At 35.3% G+C, this 14,798-nt stretch overlaps 1 protein-coding gene across 1 annotated transcript in view; it reads left to right on the top strand.

The window, feature by feature from the left end:
• Nucleotides 1–14,798, top strand: part of ANGPT1 (angiopoietin 1) — a 171,588-nt gene that overhangs the window by 115,606 nt on the left and 41,184 nt on the right. The window lies entirely within an intron of this gene.

Below are 14,798 nucleotides of genomic sequence, written 5' to 3'. Positions count from 1 at the left end.
TCAGCTGAGGGGAACTCCTTTAGAACTTGGAGCACCTCAGATAGGAATGAAAAGTTTTACTGGGGTTTATCCCAAGTCATACAACACCTCTGCCAATCAAGCTAATATACTGGAAATGTTGATACTTCAAATAGGATTAAAAGAAAATAAATAACCTACCGAATTAGAGATGACATGACTTCAGCAGACTATTTTCCCTTTGCCAACTCGAAAAAATTTTACTCCAAGCTAAATAACTTCCGAGTTTTTTAATTCACTGCCTGATCAAACTTTCTGATGGAGCTCCTTCCTCTGAGTCCCTGAGGACTGGCTTGGATTTCAAGGACATTCCCAATGAAGTTTTCAGAACTGTGTTATCAGCCTAGAAGAGGAAAATCTTTTTCCCAGCAGTTTTCAAAAAACACTAAATGAAGAGACCGTTTAAAATGTTTAAAAATAAAAGTAAGTTCAGTTCAGTAAAAATTTCTATGGGAAAAAGTTCTGTTACAGAATTTACAATTTCAGAAATAAGTGTAATATCAGATTATTGAACCAAAATATAATTTTGGAATTTATGGATGCTTTCTTAATAATCTTTTTATATTACTTGAAAATACAAATGATAGGGGTAAAAACTAATGATTTGGGTCAGACCTCTGCTACTGTAGATAACCAGAGGATCTAATTTGTTTCATAATATATGTGAAGTAAAAATAATATTAAAATAACAAATAGATATTTTTTAACGGATTTGCAAAATTTTATTTTTTTTTTTTTTAGAATTCATACAGTTTTAATTTAGCAGGGAACTTGAAAACTGTTTTACTCTATTTTGGTTTAGAGTCAGATAAAATATAAAACATCAGTTTATTTTTGGGGAACCAAAATTGGAAGATTCTAGCAGTTCTACTTATGAGGAAATTAGAATTTGTATATGCAACCTAACTTGTTCTCTACGTATGGGCTGTTTTAATTTATACATACCATGTGAATTATTGAGATTTACTCAGTTTTTTTCTCCTGTGCTTTTTCTTAGACCATTTAATAAAAACATCCCTTCTTTTTAAAGTTTTCCCATGTGGCCTTTTTTCATATATATCCCTTCACTTAGCATTTTCCTCAGATTATCCTTTACAACAGTGTGAGCCTGTTCAGGATTAGTTTATGTTGATTTTGTCTAGTTCAAGCAGTCTGAATTAATTTTGCTTCTCTTTCGGAATACCATAGTCTTCTAAGAGATCATTTACTTCTACCAAATAAAAAGGAACTGTTTTAGATTTTTACTGATACATATCCTATAAGTCATGAGAAAAGATGAGATTTAGGCTTGTCTCTGCTTCTATGAACCATTTCACCAAACTAACTAGGTTATGCCCTCCTCTGTGATTATCTTATATCACCAAATGTTGAAAGACAGAGGCTGGTGGATGCTCTGTGGATAACTGGAATAAGTGACAGTGTCTGAGCTTCAAGGCAACGACACCACTGACTTAATTCCCTCATTGTTCAGAGAGGGTGCGCGGTGTCTATTGGATCACATCTCCTCTCCTTCCTAACACAACTACTTGGTGTTTCTTCCAATGGAAACTGGGTAGTGTGGTGAGGGACACGATGGTACTTGGTCTCACTTGGAGTGGTTGTACTTAATATGTGTTTTCTCAGCCCATAGTTCAGACACAGCTTTCCAGATTTGCTAAGACGTTCTTGTTGTGCTTATATCTCACTAAGGCTCCATATCTAATGGAAATAAACAATATAATAATAATGTAATAACAATAATAAGTCATGGGGACTTCTTTTAGTTTCAATGCATTTAGTTCTTATTGGAAAAGAATCTGGAAAACTATTGAAGCTTCTGAGCTGAACAGGAGCTCAGGCCACCAAACTGTGGCACTGCTAGTGCCCTAACAAGTTATTGGCTGTTCCAGTTGTAAGAAGCCATTGCACATTTTCTCTGACTCTAAGCTGAGATCCTTACAGCAAGTAACTTGGAAAGGGTACACACGGAGTATTCTCTGCAAAAGTGAGTTACAGGACTGCTTGGTCAAAGGAGTCACCTGGCAACAATGAGGCAATCATTGTCTTTGATTCAGTTTCATGCTGGTGCCTTCAGCTTACATGGAAGTATTCAATTCCTGTTCAATATATTTTCCAGACAACAAAAGAAGGAACAGGTTAAGAGAGAGATAAAGTAGTCATAAATATTTTGAAAGTAGGAGATATACAACTCCATCCATACATAAATTGCCACAAAGTCAGTGATACTACAGTAATAGTGTTACTAACTTTTTCTCCTTGTTCTTTTGGCTTAATTTCCACTGGCATCCAATCTGCACTCTGGAACATAAAGTTACATTTTCTTTAGTATGTAAAATAGCTAATGAATACATAACCTTTTATGCAGATTTATTGTTATGCCAGATTGGTTATGCCATCTTCTTCCTTAGTGGCATATGTGCTTACTGGTATTGTTCAGTTTTGTTATTAGTCTTATGCTGTGCAGTGTAATTTGTGCCTTTGCTTCTAAGAACTCATTTTTGACTATGAAATCTCTTGGGCCATTTCAGCTTTGTACCTTCAATACTAATTGTGAGAAATTCAGATGAAACCCTGTGAGTTCATCCTTCCATCCTTTTCTTATCAGTATCTACTATGTCTGTTCTTTCACAATTTGAGATGGATTTTCCATTATACTGTTTGTTGCTTATCAGAAATATTTAAAGTGGATCAACAAGTAATTTCTTTAACAACAGCTAAGATCACCCTGAAGCAGGTTTCAAACATTTTTCATATTTCCTTGCCTGAGGAGTGAATGTAACACAATATTAGAGTTTTGACCTCTAAAAGGAGAATATAGTTACAAAAACCTCTTACCATCTGCAAACCTGTTCTGCTATTAGAAGGGGGGTTTCCACAAGCTTTCTCTCTAAGACAGAGTTTCTGGCATTTATTAGGCAGTGATTAGCAATAATCAAATCCAAGTAAATTATTAGCTCATGTGCTAACTTGGCTATCAAGTCTTCTTGCTCAATTTCCAGCTTTTCAGTTTTGGATAAACACACCTTTCCCAGTTACTGTCTCCATTTTTGCCAAATTAAGTGCTGGAGTATTGGATTCCTTATTCTCTAGCCTTTTAGCATGTCTAGTTTAATAATTCCCATGAATTTCACAGAAGTTATTCTGCACTCGACAGCCTGATATTCACTATCATTTTCCTAGGGGGACTTCTTGGGGGTCAGGTCTATTGGGGGCTTCCTCAGACCTTTAAAATTATTTTCTTGCTTTCTGTCATTCGAGAAAGACTCTCAATAGGTATTTGAAATTGCATGCCTTGGCTAGCCCACAACATTCCTTCTCCTAGCCAGCTTTTTTATCTTGTATGTCAGTATTTAATTGTACTGCATGCCTTTATTGCTACAGTATTGCTATTTTCCTTTCTCTGATGAAAACAAGCTATCACTTTTTAAATCATTCATAATGCCATGAGCTAGATTAGGATCACTTGTATATGTTAGACTCACAGCTGAAATTCTAAGCTTTATGGCAACCATCTCCTATCTTCCTGACCAGCGGCTGGTTTTTCTTTTGGTTCTTTGAGGCAATAATGACATTCAGCAGTGAATTCCACACCCTCTTAATCTCATGTTCCTAATTAACATCTAAGAATCCAACACCAGTTCAATGCTTAAAACAAGTCTGCTGCCAATTTATCTCAGAAGTCATCATTAGCATTTCTGTGTGCCTGAGAAGCACATCTACAAAACCATTTCCATTTCTGTTGGGGTTTCTTCTTTTTCTGTTCTCGTTAAAGCTGTTGGGTTAAATTGATGGCTAGCTCCATAGTGCCAATATGGTATGATGCCAGAGCAGGATAATTTATGCTCTTCCATGGCTTAAATTATGCAGCACACTGAGAGCCAGACCACAGAGATGGTTACCAGAACTTTCTCTGGAAGTACTTCTGGATACAGTGCTAGTGGGCATTTACGTTATGTTATCTGGAATAATCTGACTTTTCTCTGAGCCTCAGTAAATTTTAACTAGTATAACAAGTCTGGTGATCCATGTCTTCTGCTTACCTAAAAGACAACTGAACACCTCTTTGGACTATAAGTCTTTCATTTCCTTCTAGGCGTGATGTTCCTTACCCTTTTTGATATACTTCCTACAATTCATCTCTGTGAGTAAGCGCTAGTTTGGACATAGGTCCCAACCATTTCCTGGAAGACCTTCCAGTTTGTGACAATCGGGTTGCTGGTCACCTAATGTTTTCACCTCACCAGTCCTTGCAAGTCCTGCAGACTGCACGTTGTGTATTTGGGCATCTAGATCTACTTGAATTATTCATAACAAGAGCTACCATTCCAACAAAGATTTTATTTCTTGGTACCATCTTTCAGTTCATTCTGAATACTTCCAGATGTTACTTACTCTTAAATTTTACTTGCAAAGTGTCCAGCTCCTGTTTTAGAAAGTAGTCTCCTAATTCCTTTTATGGTCTCCATTTGTTTTAAGTCTTATTTTAATTTATCTTGTGAAAGTTTCAGTTCCAGTTTTCAGTTATGTTATCATTCTTTCTGCCCACCTTTCCTGCCTCTAAACTCAGACATTTTTTTTCTTCCGTATTGTTTCAGTAGCAATACTAACTTGCACTTTTTTTTTCTTCTTCAAAATAGGTCCTCACTACAGTTAACACTGTGTTTGACCTGAGCAAAGAGGCAAAACCTCAAGCTGTTGTAGTGTTCCCTTTTGGAACATTAATTCATGATGGAAATTTCTCTGTTGCAGTTTTGTCTTTACAAAGAGTGTGCAGATTCTTTCTTCTCCCCAAACACTTGAAGAATCAAACAACTACAGACAGAGCCCCAACCCCTTCCAGTCATGTTAGGCTGTTATGTTCATCACTTTCAAATGAGAGGCTGACTGCATAAAAATGCACAAGACACATTTTAAATTGTTTGTGTAAGCTTCATGATTATTGTTCCACTATTTTAGTGGAAAACAACTTCAGATGTGTTTTTTTTAAAAACAAACATTACATAAACCATATGGCTTGGCTGAGGAGAACGTTCTTGACAGAAAGAATAAATTTACTCATAATTTGAATGCTCATATTGTGGAAACAATGTCTTTCATAATTCTCGGTTTTGTTAAAACTAGCTATTCTGAATTAATTTAAAATAATTTTCAGGATTATAAGTATTTAAGCTATGTTATGCATTGATATGGCCACAAAATCTTCACACTTTTGTTGTATTACTGTGTTCTTTAAGAGAGAACTCAAATACTATCAAACAGGTCTGAAGATGGTACCACTGCTCTTTCTGTGACTATTCCACATTAAATGAGTTTGTCAAAAGCTCACTTTCTGCATCTTCATTCATACTAAATCTTTTCCTTTAGACTAAAAAAAAGAGATTGTTGGGAGCTAAAAAGTATATTCCACTGCAAGCATATGATGCAGCTCCCTGGATTCACAGGATGTCAAGTACTGAAATGACCATTGAAACTAACTTCACCTAACTTCTGTTAGGGAGATTTAGAAAGATGTTGCTGTTGTTCACAGGAATTAAAAAACTCCTCAGGTTTTCAGATAGTGATTTGTAATTTTGACAGGAATTGAAAATTGGGAAACCTTTATAGCCATGTGGAAAATGTACATACGCATGCTAGCTAGAGATTCCTAGCTACCAACAGGCCTGTGGCTTTATGACAGTAAGAGGTTTTCTCCATTGATTTTGGCTTGAGCTATATTCAAGTTATCTATTTTTTGGTCACAAACAGTAACTTGAAGAAATACAAAGCAACAAAATATTACACTTAATGTATGTATGGTTAGATATGTAAACCTTAAAAGTATGATTGTTGATTGATCTCATATGGACATAAATTTTCATCTTCACTATTATTACCCCCAAATAGTTTGGCTATGAAGGACCCCCAAGGGCAAAGATATACAACTGCTTCTGATAATTAGCTAATTGAATTTTATAATAAGAACCTGAGTCTTCCTTCCAATGAGAGTTTTTGTGTTTCCCTGTTTTGCACAGGAGGGATCCAGTGGATGGGGATCCTACTGCTATTTGACTCAATTCCTTCTTTCTCTACTCCTAGGCCATACCTGTACTAGCACACTGAACAGAGCCATGGCCTGTGTGTGAATGCAGTCTTGTGGCACAAGATCTTCAATCACTAAATTTTAGTGTAGTTTTGATCTGACTCAAATATTCCACATATAATGCCCAAGCAGTTGGGTGTAATGGGACATTCTCAAATGGCAGTTTGCACAGGGCTGCCTTGTTTTCAGAGCTGAGAAGGTTTTACTGTTAACATATGGGTTATTCTAGTTTACTTGCTTCTGCTTAGCAGAGCAGTAGGGGCTGTTCAGAACACTCTTCACAGCTTCTGCCTCCCATTGTGGTTTAGTGAAACAGTTCTGAGGGAAGGAATTATTGGTTCAACGAATATGGGGAGGCATTTTGAAGATAACCTGGGAATAGGAAAGGAATACAGAAAGTTTTGTGGAAGGAGGAGAGCCTTCATAATAGAGCCTACTATCTGTAGTACATCCATCCATCTAGCTAACTAGCTGGAGGTATGTCCCATAATTTTTTCTGCAGAAACAACTTCATGTTCTTTCCCTGCCAGTAGCATGAAGAATTTTATAAAGTGCCTTGAAATATCAGTATGGTCCTTCCTGCAAAAATGAAGGTAAAAACTAGGGAATGAATGTCCTTAGAAAAGATCAAAGTCATGTTGCTTCTGTACTGTAAACAAACAAGATAAGTTGGGAGTGGTGGTGGTGTTGAACTGTTATATTGCATGAATAAGCTTATGAGAATGAGTTTTGAATACAAGGGTAAAAAAAAGGCACACTTCAGACATGAGTAATTCTGTAACATATAGTCACAAATACATTTCTTATGATAGTATACTTCAAAGTCATGAGTTATAAGTTGCTTACATCTGAAAAAAATAATTTACTTCAAGGGACTGGGATAGATGACATGGAAGTAATTTGTTTCTTTTAGACATTTACCAAGTAATTTGGATCTAAGGAAATGATTTTTGGTGACCGGAATGTGTATTAAGATATTGTGTGAGTAATGCCTTTCATGGAGACCTACCCTTCTGTGATAAAGAATGACATGTCACACTAGTTTAATAAAAAGTCACTCTGACTGCAACTGTTACTCAGATAATTGTCACTTTCATCAGTGTTATAAAAAGAGCCAGCATGTTCTCTGCTTCTCCTGAGATCTAAATCCAGCATGTCCAGTGGAGATAGACATTATATCAAAGTAGTGAGAGACCATATTCAGTTTTATGAAAACATGCTCATGAAATTATTCTGGTCCTTACCAAGGCTTAATCTACAGTGTGCATTTCAGTAGTATAATCTAATCAAAACTGAAACAATATTTGTTTCACTTGGGATCACTAGACTGGGCACCAGAGAAGATGTTACTGCACATGGAAGCATCTTCTTTATTTTGGGGAATATTTTTGGATGTAAAATTACACATTTTTTTGTTGGAGCACAGTTGTGTTTTAAATGTGTTTTACTCAGCACAGTCTTCCCTATGTAAACATTACTGGATAACATCAGTTTCAAGTGTTGTGTTGACACATGGCTATATACTTGTGCCTACTCTGCTTCAATTTAACATCATTGATGTATACTGATAAGACTCATGTGGTCTTCCAATGGCTATTAATATAATCATGTAAGGTATTCCTTACATGTAAAATTCAATAAATTTTATGCAATGATTTAGCTTAATTATGCTAATAACCTGTAGCAGAGCACCATGAGAAAGACTGATGTTATTAAAGAAACTTTCTAACTAAAAGATGTAAATATTATATTACAAGACCCAGGTGAGATTTTGAGAGGTTGTTTTTTAAATTAGTGATTTGAACATTTAGAAAAATTGTAGCAGGGGTCCTCCCAAATGATAGTTGTGTGCTCACATCATGGAACAACTTCCTCTCAGGGAGGAGCATCTCCTGCCTGATCTGTTCCATTTGGGACTCACTGGAGCAGCCCTTCACTTTGGGGCTTGTGTGTCAAATTAGCACTATAACTTTTTGACTCTGGTGTCAGTCATCTTCTGTTCTTGTTCAGCTATTTAGTGTAGCAGATGAACCCAAGGAAGAGAGAATAGAGCAACCCATAAGCTTGATGTTTGGGGTATTTAGACATATTATGGGGCTGAGATTCACATCCCTGCTTAAACTCACGTACAGGTGGTTTGGCTATATGTCTTTCTTGTAGCATCTATGCTCCTAGTCATGTGCATCTTTGTTATTTAGGATGTCTTTTGAAAATCGAAGATAATTAAGTCCTACCACAAAAAGTTCTTCCTTTTGCCTGAAGTGAAACAAAAGTATTTTTTCTTTTTTTAGATTTTTTTTAAAAAAAAAAAATTTAGCCCTAAACAATATAATTTATTTCTTTGCAAAGAAAAAACCAGAAAGTTCTCTTAAGCTCCCAATTGTTCTTCCTTAGAGTACAAAAATTGAATTTTCTTTTCTACAAAACATACCCATCTCCCTGGGATGCACTTACTAGGAGCCTCACTAAGTGTCTGTATATTCTCAGGATCCACTTGTCCTAGAATGGAAAAAGTGGTTTGGGAGAGAGGCTCTCAATGTAATTTGTCTCAGTAGGAAATGCTCTCCTGTATTTTGTTAAACAGTAGGAAAATTAGATTGAAATCCAGGCCTGAGGAAAATGCACTGGCTGTTGTATATGGGTCACTGTAGGAAACAGCTGTGTGGAGTCCACTGCCTAGCCAGAGGTAACATTTGTGTAAGGTTTGCACCTCAAACCTGGATTCTGTCACTCTGAGTTCTCCCTGATCAGAAGTCTGCTACTACTGATGCTGTGGGTGCTTGACAAGGAAAAAGTGAACCTAACTATATGTCTACTAATATATTTGGTCTAGAATGAAGTGTAAGAGCCTGAATTGCTGAACAAGAATTTCAGATACACTTTTCAAACTTGGAATGATTATACAGACATTTAGTTCTTTATTTAAATTAACAATAACTTAGTTTTTGTTTTAGTCTGTTGAGTAGGTACCTCTGGCTTCAATCTAAACATATTTTTAAAACTTGCCACCAAACATTTGTTAGTATTTCATAGAAATAATTCTGAATATTTAGCATTATTTTCCCATATTCTGTTAAGCTATTTAACATATTTGTTCTCTGAGGAAATTGAAATAATTTCGATAGACCACATCTTAATTTCAAATAATGCAACGAATAGTTCAGTGTGATGGAAATGAAGAGGTGTACTGACCTTTTTGAAAATTATCTTCTTAAACAAAATCCATTCCACATTCTCAGCTAAGGCAAAAGAAGCTGAGTATTCTTTATGGCTTCTGGGAAGACACTGCTGCTGTAAAACACTGAATTATTATCTGCTTTATTCAGTGAATTGTCTGACAGGAGATGAACCCATAGGATATATCCACTGTGTCTGGTTTCAATTTTGTTTTGTCTATAAAAAGTCAAAGCTTCCTATGAGCATTATCAGACAAAATAAATAAAGTAAGAGAGATAATTGTTTAATGAACTTAGAGTAACACGATTCAAGCAGAATACCCCCACAGATTTTGCCAAAGCTAATAAAACTCTTTTGCACCCTACTTATTATTTTTGACTAAGTATCAACTTTGTAAATTCTTAAGGTCATTTTTAAAACCAGTATTAAATTCTGTTTCTTTGTACTCATGACTGCTTTAGTAGTTTTGACTCTGTTAATCACCATGCAATTGGAAATGAGCTGATGTAGAACCTGGATGTCATCTAGAGTAAATATTATAAAATCATGTACTTCTGTCTGTGATTCCTGGTTCAAAGTACTTTAATGCGTACAAAAGAACAACAAATTACTATTTTTACTATTTTTTTTTCTTTTACATAACAGTTGGGCACTATGTCAGAATTTACACGATTTACTACATAGTTATAGGCATAAAGAACCAGAAAACTCCTTTGCTTCCTCCTAGTATATAAATGGGATTAAAACTGTTAGTAGGTTCAATATTGTGTCATTTCTTTACTCTGAAAACAGGTGTTATCATGTCTGCAAGAACAATCTATTCTAAATGTAAGACAAAATTCACCTGATTATTCCTTGATAAAAAACTTATTTTACTAATTGATTGTGACTTTTATGTCTTTTTAAATTACTTATTTCAGATCAAACTTTTCCAAAATATGATCTTAATGAAATTTTCAGCAACAAAAATATAAATGTTTTCCATTTGTGAACAATAACATGAAACATTAAAATAATCTATGCTAGGTCAGTACAAAGATTTGTGTATTCTGTCTGTGGCTAGTTAAGTTAAGAAAGCATATTATGATAGTGTAAGTATATTTCCCTGCTATATTCTCCCACCTTCCATAGAGTGCTAATGAGGAAAATGTAGGAGAACTCTGAAAACTTTTGGAAATTTTTGACCTTTCCCTATGCTTTACATTAAGCACTCTTTTGGGAACTTAAAGCCTTTAATTTGCCAGTCATCCCAAAATGTTATGCAAATTTCAAGGGAAAAGGAAAATGAATATTTTTGGAATAAAATAAAGTTTAAAGAATTAATCCCTCTACTTGGAAGCATAATGAACAAAATGTAGAAAGCTAATGACAAAATAGTGTCTTTTAGTCATTTAAAATGCAATTTTGGAACAGTGCTTCCAATCCACTGGGTTTCAGAGGGACTTAAAATGTAGTTAACTACAAACACATTCATGAAATACAGATGTTCCTTTTCTTAGTAGATTGATAGCTGAGGATGACTTGGATCACCTCATGTACTTCCTTGAGTTTAAATACAAAACTTTAACACAAATAGTTCTGGAAGTATTTGCTATAGCAATATGCAAACAAAAAACAATGAGTATGTTGACAGAGTATATATGTGCTGGGAAACAAACACACTGAATGACAGCTATGGGTCTGGAATAGGTGACTCAATGTTAACTTTTAAGATTTAACTCTTATGTTGAGAATGTCCTAAGGCATTCTCAAAACCAAACTTCTTGTCCATAGATGATCATGGTTTTAGGCAAGATTGAAGGCATCTATTACTTGTGACCACACAGATTTGAGCAGCAGTATAAACATAAATCTTCCATTAACTAAAATGCTTGGATTTCATTACTGAATTTTCATTACTGAATTGTCTCATGAACAGCAAAATTAATGAGGTCTGCTTTTCTGTGGATTTTTGTCCTATGTCCTGCTTAGAAGTCCTATTCTTGTTACTAACAATCACCTGAATCCTTATTATTTTCTAAGATTCTCTGTGGCAATAGCTGGAGTTCCTCATTTATGTCCCTCAAATCTCTCCCAGATGTCTAAGGGTTCTCTGAGGCTTGGCTTGCTGGTCTGCACCTGCTGATAGGCAGTTGGAATAGGCAACTGCTGAGCATCTGCTTCAGCATTTATCCCAGCAGCAACTCATCCCAGATACCAGTTCTGAAACCTTGTTGAACTTCAAGTTTGTGTGATTTCTATCCCAATCTCAAAAGTGTTCAAAAAGTATTGTATAAAAATAAAGGACAGGTGGGCATAACAATTGCACAAACTTGTTTCGTTAAGATTTCTGGCTGAAGAAAAAACCCAAGAATTTGTATTTGAAGATAAAATTCTGAAATGTACTTTGAAGGCTAAAGATCTTGAAGGCAAATCAAAAGAAACCAGCACAATAATTTTCTTTGCCGGCTTCAGGGTTGGGAATGGAAATGAAAAGTTAAATCATGTTTTTCAGAATTTTTGGCTAATAATATATCATTCTTTTCTGCACACAAAAGCTTACATATCTTGTCAAGGTACTAGTGTTCTTGTAACAGCGACAGTCTAAGTAAGATATAAACATGGAAAGCTTGTAGTTATTAAGTCAGCCAAAGTATCTGAAAAAGCCAGCAAGCATGCAACTCTTTCTTCAGGTCTGAAATAGAGGCAGTAAACTGCAGACTAAATACAGGCTGGAAACAGTTGAGTTTGGCATAATAAAATTATACTTGAAGAAATTGTTCCCAACTCTGTGCTTAACAGAAATGTACTACTCCTCTCTGTTTTAGATCTATGAAAGCTTTGAGTGCCTATTTGTTTGTTTATTTATTTTTTCAGCCATATTAGGTGTTTAATAAAACATACTACTTCTTCTTAGGAACATTCTTTACTTCAGAGATATGTTTTATATTCTACTTACATTCTTGCTTTTCATTTCATAAGAGCAAGGAGTTTGTTTAAAAAGAAGTTGCTCCTGACAAGAAAAAAAAAAAAAATCATTCTTAGTCTAGGCATTTCTAGTCTGAGTTTCAGTATTGTAACTCCTTACAATAGGATTCAGTTTTTTGTAACTAACGTGGTGGCTTTCCTCATAATTTTTATATTCCTTCTGTTCCCTTTTGCTGCAACTTCATTTCCTCTGGTCAGGAGAGCAAACCACTTAGTGATAGATTTTCATCTTAGTGTAATAACATGTGTGAAAAGGGAGAAGGAAGTGTAAATGCGAAGAAGAAAAATTATTATTATTTCAGAATAATTATATATGGTGCCTGGACTTTATATAGAACACATATGGGAACACATAATGTTAAAAAAGCCACATGTATTACATCCTGAATAGGCTGTAATCTAAATAAGATAAGACAAATATAATTCAATAAAGCCACAGTTCAAAGGGGAGTCCCCTCAACTTGCCAGCACTGGGAAAAAGGGAGAAAGGATTTCCTGAAAATCTTCTTTTAAAGGGAGACAGACGATAAGAAAAATAATATATCTTCTGTGAGTAAGAAACATAGACTACAAAGAAACATACTTTGGCTCGTATATAAATACCTATGCTCCAACTTCTGCCTTCTGGATTTTAGAAAGAGAAACTGCCTGTTAAGTGGTCACTTCAGAGCGTGTTTTCCTTTCCTCTGAGACAAGTGGCAATGACCAGTGGTGAAAAAGGATGTCAGAGACAAACCACTGACTGCTCTGGTGTGACACTGTCAAAGTTGTTATAACAGGGGAGACCATGTGTGACAGTCATAGGGCCAAGAGACAAGGTAAGGAGATGGAAAGGATCAAAGGAACAGATGAAAAACTGAAAATTACAGAAGGGTATGTCAGCTATAAACAGGGTTTATGTAGGTGAGGAACAAGCTTTTGTATTTTAGGAAATACGTATGAAGCCAAATATGTATGCAAATGTGATCAAACCAGTAGGTGAGAGATACAGAAGCGTCATCATGGGAAAGCTTGAGGAGAAGGAGCTCACACTGGAAGACTGATGCTGTCAAAGCAAGATATCACTAGTATTAGCTGCAACCAGTATTTACAGGCATTTATGTAGGAAATAATCTACTTGAGAAAGAGAATATGATGAAATAAAGTGCAGGAAAGGAAAAGCCAACTAACTAATAGTATCCTCACATATTTCAGTTTTTCTTCTCTGAGACTTCCCACAGACTACTGAATTTCAATTCTTGCAGACTAAACACTTTGTCCATGGGTATCACTTGTTGGTCTACAAGCCAAAAGGCAGACATCCTTATTTGAAACATAAACTAATATACTCAGCTGAGTGTAGCCAAACGTGGCATGTCTTCTCAACCTCTAATATCAGTGAGCAGCGAGCTGCTCAGCTAGGCTAGTTAAAACAAAAATGACTCATGAATAGAGTACTTTCTAATGTAATTCCCTGTAGGAACAGCAAAAAAATCTCTCCATTTTATATTTTTTTATCCAACCATAAACTTTCAAGCTTCTAAGTTGTTTAAATTGATTTTCTTCAGAAGTTTGCATCTGGTATACTTATGCATTGCCTGAGTGAAGCATTAGCTGTGCTGCAGCTTCATTCAGCTGTCGCATGGCCTCTGGGAAGGCAGGATTTCATCCTCAGTAGACCCAACTAGTCAGGGCTAGAGCCAGGGAAATGCAATAAAGAACAGAAGAGAGAGGGGGCTGGGCTTTCAGTGTTTCTATCTCACATTAGGAGTGACTGAAACGTCATATAGAGAGAATCAATCTCTTGCCAATGTGTCTCACAGACACATTTCCCATTACCTAGCTTCTAGTCCCAAGGAAGTCTCTTGTTTTTACTCCCCTTTAAAAAATATGTGCTTCCTGAAAATGTTCAGACTTAATCCTGAAAATTACACAGACTCAATCAATGGCATATCACATGGTTTAATCCATGATCTGAAACTGAGAGCAAATGTTGTCTGTTAAATAACATGATGGGGAGTGCAGAGGCAAAGTAGCTTCCTATAATGAATGATGAAGGATATATTTGAGATTGGATACAATCTAATCTATCCCAAAACCACGATTGCTTTATTTTTTATTTCTTTCCTGTATCTGGCAGTCATAGCTTAGTAACAGAGGGTGAATTTGTATCACAGGCAGGAAAATCATCCAAACTTTCATTTAATTGGATCAGGATTTTCACAAGGGTCTTCTAAAACACTTCCAGCACATCACTGTGAGTAAATCAGGAGATTTCCAGTTCCCATTTTTTTCTATTTTAAGAAATACAAATAAGCATAGTCATGTTGAAATAGTTCTTCACAAGTAAGGATTACAGTTTAAAATAATTTTTATTGTTTAAAGAGAACAAAAATGGAATTAAGAGTTTTTAGGTAAGAACTAATAGTTTATAAAGAAAAATAATTTTATTATGTAGTAAATTAAATTAATTACATTAAATAAAACCTTAATTTTAAAGTAGTAAAATATTCTCTAAAATTTAAACAACTTTGAAACATGGAAGATGCACAAAAATATAGGTCTAGGCATACATTTT

Source organism: Strix uralensis, chromosome 1, assembly GCF_047716275.1.
Source record: "Strix uralensis isolate ZFMK-TIS-50842 chromosome 1, bStrUra1, whole genome shotgun sequence".
NCBI classification, from domain to species: Eukaryota; Metazoa; Chordata; class Aves; order Strigiformes; family Strigidae; genus Strix; species Strix uralensis.
The sequence above is the reverse complement of the archived record's forward strand: the minus strand, read 5'-3'. Positions and strand labels throughout refer to the sequence as shown.